Genomic DNA, 6,729 nt, shown 5'->3' with positions numbered 1-6,729 from the left:
TACCGTGAAACCGGTATAATTTGGAAAAATACCGTGATATAAATTTTTGGTCATACCGCCCAGCACTAATTTCAAGTGATATCTGTATCTGAGAGGGCTTAAAGTATCCAAAAGTTTACAGACAATCATAGTTAATGGGTTTTTCTTTTTTCCTCAGCATTATTGCTGTTTGATATTACTGATGAGATCATAGACAGTGGCAGCTTTAATAGGCTGCATTCACACTAATGCACAGATCTATTTCCACATATCAGACATATCATGTATATTCGGAGATGCAAGTGCATTTAACCACAGCCGCGATCTCAGCTTCAGGACAACATACACAAAGCACACGTGAAAGTCTGTCAGAGTTTCGTGCATCTAATACATACTGCATTCCAAACGGCATTAATGGAAGCATATCTACAGTAAAACACTGAAATAACGGTGGGTGGAAGCACACACTGTCAAGCAATGCGCACGTGTCTCACAGTGCATATCCTGTGCAATGAAGTCCGCCAGGATTGTCATTGGCACACACATGTGCCACATGCAGGGAAAAGCCATGTTTAGAATCGATTCAGTATCGTTGAAGAAAGAATCGCGATGGATTACCATTTACTGATGAAAACTTGTACGAAAACTTAATATTCCTCACCATTTAAATATATTATGAGCACAATGCATTTTCATGTTTATGTGCGACAGGTGCCATTTTTGACAGAGCTCACATGTGATGATTTGTGTTACACAATGATTTGAGTTCTGTGGTAAAGGCAGCTATTTTTCCATTGTAATATATTTTTCATAAAACAAGGTAAAATACAGTTTCATGGCTAGTAGGAAATCTGACTTAATTTTAGACCCTGGAAGCAGGTTTGAAACACATTTGCACAGATGAACTGATTGATTAATTTTATCTAAAGCAAATGCATATAGGGTTTTTAAACAGAGTTTTGCAATCTAGGAAGGTTGATTGATGTCTGTGTCAAGTCTTGACTCTTGATTGATTAAGGAGGTATTTAAACAGCACATGAACTTGAACTTTAAACTCATTCCAGCTCTACAGTGGTGTTAATTATAAATCACAGTGCACTTTGAATAGAAAACCTCCTGAGCTTTAGTTCATATGCTTTCATTGGTGATACGATCTCAGTGCCATTTTCTGGTTTTGTGTTGAAAGAGGATTCATTTTCTAGCTGCCTCAGTAGACGTTAGATAGCAAATTAACTTAAAAAGCACCTGCTGAGATAACAAATGTGTCAAACCTCAGGCTTCAAGAGCAACAGATTAGTATCGTTAACATTGTGCTGATGGAGAAAACTGTATTTCTACTAATAGTGTATAACCAGCCTTTATACATTATACATTGGATTTTTTTTGTAGTTAAAAAGCAAAATGAAATCTCTTTACAGGCTCTCCCCTACACATGTTTTGGTTTTCTGAAGCATAAACATCAAGTGCATTAGACGCAGCCCAATAAATCCATGAGTCAGAGTGTGCTTACCTTTCAGCTCAAGCCGTCTCCACTCCTGTAAATGAGCAGTGGGATTAAACATTCACAAACGCACTGACATCCACATGACCTCTGTCTAAAAGGCTCCTCCGTGAGCAGAAATCCTCCACCGAGCGCTTGCTATCAGTGCGTCTGCCTTTCTGTGAGAGAGTGAAACTGCTATGAGCCGGTTGTTGCTGTTATGATCGCTGTGCGCGCGGTCATCCCGCGACTGTGGGGCTTAGCTGCTCGGTAACACTCCCCATGAGAGATGGGGAGGAGGAGCGTGAGGAGGTGAAAAACGATTGGTCCTCTTATCTCATGAGAATCTTATTGTCAGAACAATGTCTAACCAGTTCTGTAACCTGTTGTATTCAGCAGAACTGGTTAGACGTTTTTATATAGTTTCAGGTTTACGGTTGACTATAGCAGTTTTATTGGTTCTGGTCTTAATGAATGCCTTTCATATTAGAATACTTGCTAATTCTGTCATACTATAGTCATTGCTTTTGCTATGTGCATTTTGAATGTGAATAAGGTCAAGCTTCAGAAATAACACAAAGGCAATCTAGGAAATGTAGCAGTCCATGTATAGCAAATTTGTGTAAAGTGTAAATTTTATTGCAAAAAATGCTTTTTAAATTTTCAGTAATGAGGAATTTATGCACAATATGATCAGGAATGTGGGAATTAGTTAATAACTGGTTCAGTTTTAAAACAAATAGTTGTTGTCATGCATAAAAATGAAAATTTTGTCATCATGTAATCACTTTTGAATGTGAAGAAGGACAGTCAAGCTTCAAATAACTCGCAGTCCATAAACAGTATCTTTGTGTAAATAAGAGACCAAAAATTTACATTTGTTTTGCAAAAATTCTTTTTAAATATGCTATAATGTACATTGAGGAAGTTTTGCATTATAGATCAGAAATGTGCATCAAGACAGTAAATCGTGTCCATTTTGATTTCAAATTGACTTGATTATATTCTTAAACAAATAGTTGCTATGTTGTGTAAAGATGTCAATTTTGTCATCATTTAGTCATTTATTTTGATCATTTGCATTTTGAATGTGAACAAGGAAATTGAATTTAATGTGAACAGACCTAAAATTTTTTTTTTTTTTTTTTTGTTGCAAAAACAATAATGGGCATCATAAGATCTAAAATGTGTTACAGTTAGTGATTTTATATGGTTTCAGTTTACAGTCGACTAATAATGGTCCTGTACTTAACGAACGGCTTTCATACATTGCAGTGGGGAATTAGTTTGTTGATGTGATTCTTAATTGAATAGTTGCCCTCATTAATTTGATGAAAATTCTGTAATCATTTAGTTTTTTCTTTCAGTCATTTGCATTTTGAATGTGAACAAAGACGGTCAAGCTTCAAAAATAACAAAAAAAGCTTGGTAAAAGTAACTATTTTAGCAGTCCACAGTGTTTCCCACAGGATTTTGTGAGACTGTGGTGGGTGTTCCTCGATCCCTCTAGGGGGTCCGGGGGCATGCCCCCTCGTAAGAAAATTTTATACATTTTAAAGTTAAATTCATAAATCTGGTGCACTTTGAGAGTTCAAAATTAAGAGCTCCAACACAGGTTCTTTGTGCAAAGTAAAAGAAAAAAGCTGGTGAATGTACTTGCTCTTGAAATTTAAAGGGGACTCAACCCTCTTTTTAGGTGTGCTATAGTGTCTCAGTCTCACTGGTGAATTTGGATGCCAAACAAATTAGAATAAAATAATAATAATAATAATTTTATATTATTATTCCTATGACAGTAATAGCCATATACTGTAAAACAATTGCACTGTGAAATAAATATAAATGATTTATTTTTTCAGGTATATTATTTTACCCTACTCTACTGTAGGGAAATTGCAATACTTTTGTCCTAATTTCTACACTTGTAAACAGGGCCTAAAACTAACTTTCACATCTGCCAGTGGCTGGTGACTTGAGAAAATTTACCGGCCATAAATATTTTTCCTTGAAATGTTTTTGCAAAAAACGGGCAGTTGCTACTACTACAACAACTAAACATATTTAATAAAAAAAGCCATTTGAAATTAGAACCAACCACTGCATTTTAATCACGATACAAAGAAAGATACTAAGATAAAACCTGCATGAAACAAAAACCGACAGGCTGAATGAGAACGCAAATTCACTCTGACAGCAGGTGGCACTTATGGATCAGCAGTGATAAGAAGGGAAAAATGCCATCGAAGCTTTTGTGAAGTCAGTTCCCTTCAGAAATATATTCATATAAACCCCCACCCCAATATTTATATTTTTCTTCCGAACAGTGAGCTTGTTGTACCTGTACAGTATTTTCTCTGTGAGTATCTGTTAATTTTAGGCCATGCTTTCAAGAGATAAACCTTTGAGCTTTTATTTTGGCGGAAACTTCAGTTGAACTTTTATTTTGGCGGAAAACTCCAGCTACTGTGAAAACAGGTTTACAAACATTACTAATTTAATGAAATACTGTAAACATTTGCCCATTCAAATGTTGAAAATTATGCAAATGTGCAAATTATGCATAACTGGTGGCCATTGTGTTCCCAAACGCGCTAAACTCACAGCACATTCAATAACGGAGTTCACTGCAGTCACTGAGTCGCTCTGAGACGCGGAAAACACCGGATCACGAGCTGATCGCGTGCGCAATGTGCGCGCTTCACTTTGAAACAAGCAGCGCAAACAGACTTGATAAGTCATATTACGCTTTCGGTTTTAAAGGTGAGGTAAGCGATTTTTCAAAAAAGCTTTAGAAAACACACACACACACACAGTATGTTGATTAGAGGATTTCCAATGCAACAATATGTTCAAGTATGCACTGAGTCATGGCTTAGACTTGTAAGTAGTGAGATGGTTAGCATATCTGTCAGTCTTGACAGAACTGAGTGGAAAGTAAACAACTTTGTTTCTTCTGTCTCATCTTAAAGGTGGGTTAAGCGATTTTTCAAAAATGCTTTAGAAAACTGATTCGGGCCAACTAGCAAAACAAACTTGTAGCCAATCAGCAGTAAGGGGCGTGTCTACTAATGATGTGGAGGAGAGAGAGTTCAGTGCGCAGGACGGACATTAGTGAGCCGAGCGACAGAAAGATAGAGATAGCGGATAAAAAACAAAAGAGGAAAACGTCTGCGGAACAAAAGAAGGCTTAAGGCAAGAAGTAGGACCCGTGTAAATATCGAATCAGCTTTCCAGCGCTGGAGAGAACTCAAGGAGCGGAAGGCCTGCGATCTGACGCCGAGGTTGCTTTGTTTCTTCTCGATAGGTGAGTAATACCGTGTCTGCGCCGCAACAGCTAAAGTCTGTCTAGTACACTGGATGCAACAAAGCGACCGTTGAAAATCATTTGAAATTTGAGTCAATACGTCATGAATAAAACGCAGCAGCAGTTTTCTGTCGGGGATTTGTCATGTCGTGCCGCGCCGCGCCGCATCTAGTGTAGACCATAGATATGTGTATATATATCTATGGTGTAGACAGCATTACTGATTATAATGAGTTCTATAGTATTTTGTCGCGCCGTGCCACTCGCGTCCAGTGTAGACACGGTGTAACATTGGTTTTGCTTTGTTTCACAGAACTAATCGTTGCCTGGGTTGCGTACATATGTGTGGGGTGGAGCTATCAAAATAGGGGCGAGACCCTTTTGGGGTAGGGGCGTGTTTGTTTTGGTGATTTCAGATGTCAACATTGGCTACCAGAAATCGCTTACCCCACCTTTAATTCGTTTGACGGATACTTGCCAAAGCAATGGCGTGAAACACAACGTTAAAGAACTTTTATGTTATATGAGAAGTATAAATATATCTTCAGTTTATTATGAAACTGTGGCAGGACAGATTAGTCTAGTTAATGAATGGGAAACACTGGTTCATATAAAGTAGCTTTTTATAAACAACAGACCAAAATGTTAAATTTTTATTGCAAAAATGTTTTTTCTTTTATTATGAAATAATGTGCATTGAGGAAATTGTGCATTTTGATTTCATGTTAACTTTAAAGCATCAACCAGATTTGGTATTGTTTGCTGAGTAGATGCTGCAGATTTGTTTCTCTCCATCTTTACCTTCATAATCTTCATCTCTGATTGCTCTCTCCACCTCCTGATCTCTTCGTCAGACGCCTGCTTTGCAGATAAATATGATTCCAGATGCATTAGCTCCTTGTTTCTTCCCACCTGAGCGCAGAGGTAGAAGGGAACTGCCCTGTAGTGAGCCTGAGGGGCGGTGGCCCGTGCGTTTGCTGATGATCGAGGGAGATTAGTGCTCTTGTGTGCACAGAACAATAGCTGCTGCTGAATGCCTGTGTCATTGTGTGTGTTTGGCTTTCGGTTAACTTCATCATCGGTGCAACATTTTTTCTGCTTTCCAGGCAAAGCCGTCATACCTGCTTTATGACCAGTTTTGTGACATTAAAAGTTTAGACACTTTGCTTTCAGACAGTTTTTTAGTTAATTTGTAATTTCAACTACTATTTTCTGTCATTTAACGAAGCTTGTTTGTTTTACATTTGTGGTCACATCATATTTCCTATACTTCCATTGTGTATTATCATAGATTTGATGACTTTACTACACTAAAAAAAATGTTTTCCGAAGTTTTAAATGTTAAAGATTATTAGAGTATGTTTAACAAGAAAATACTTTTTCAGTTTTTCTGCTACAAAATTTTGAAGTTACAATGTGCTAATTTATTACCAATTTCTTAGTGAAAATGGTTTCTACAAGTAGTTTTTTTTTCAGTGTAGTGTGGAAAATAGTCATAATTGAGTCTAAACTTGACTAGTAGTGAACATTTTCGCCAAAGTATAGTATAATTTTTCACTTTCATCTGGACAGGATTGTGTTTTACTGTAATTTTCGGTGTTTCAACCTTTGTAAAGACATATAGGTTACATCTGCTTCCAGTGAAGCTGTATTATCTAGTCTAGTTCTGAAGCCTTGTTTGATCCTAGGGATAGCCATTTTTCAAATATATTCCATTCGAATATTTGAGCTAATAAAAACTAATATTCAAATATGAATTTATTTAAATGACGTTTAATGAGAAAGATGTTTTTTTTGAAAGATTATTTTTGTCACCATTTCTGAACAATCTTATCAGGCTATATTCACAACAAACTTATACATTATTTATCCTGTGTTTTTTGTCCATTTGAAAACATTAAAGGTCCCATATTGTCAAAACTGAAATTTCCTGGCTTTTTTCATGATAACTGAGGTCTAGGGGCTA

The 6,729-nt window shown here is 36.8% G+C and overlaps 2 protein-coding genes across 2 annotated transcripts in view; one reads left to right on the top strand and one right to left on the bottom strand.

The window, feature by feature from the left end:
* LOC107681289 (beta-1,3-galactosyl-O-glycosyl-glycoprotein beta-1,6-N-acetylglucosaminyltransferase 7-like) overlaps positions 1 to 1,701 on the bottom strand; it is a 9,266-nt gene extending 7,565 nt beyond the window's left edge. The window contains exon 1 of the mRNA XM_016477558.1: positions 1,490 to 1,701. The gene's annotated coding sequence lies outside the window, so the exon portion shown is untranslated. The remainder of the gene's footprint in view (positions 1 to 1,489) is intronic.
* LOC107681290 (protein RTF2 homolog) overlaps positions 1 to 6,729 on the top strand; it is a 34,734-nt gene that overhangs the window by 20,098 nt on the left and 7,907 nt on the right. The window lies entirely within an intron of this gene.

This window comes from Sinocyclocheilus anshuiensis, unplaced genomic scaffold (assembly GCF_001515605.1).
Source record: "Sinocyclocheilus anshuiensis isolate Anshui unplaced genomic scaffold, SAMN03320099.WGS_v1.1 scaffold1632, whole genome shotgun sequence".
Taxonomy (NCBI): Eukaryota; Metazoa; Chordata; class Actinopteri; order Cypriniformes; family Cyprinidae; genus Sinocyclocheilus; species Sinocyclocheilus anshuiensis.
This window is presented reverse-complemented; position numbering and strand designations above follow the sequence as displayed.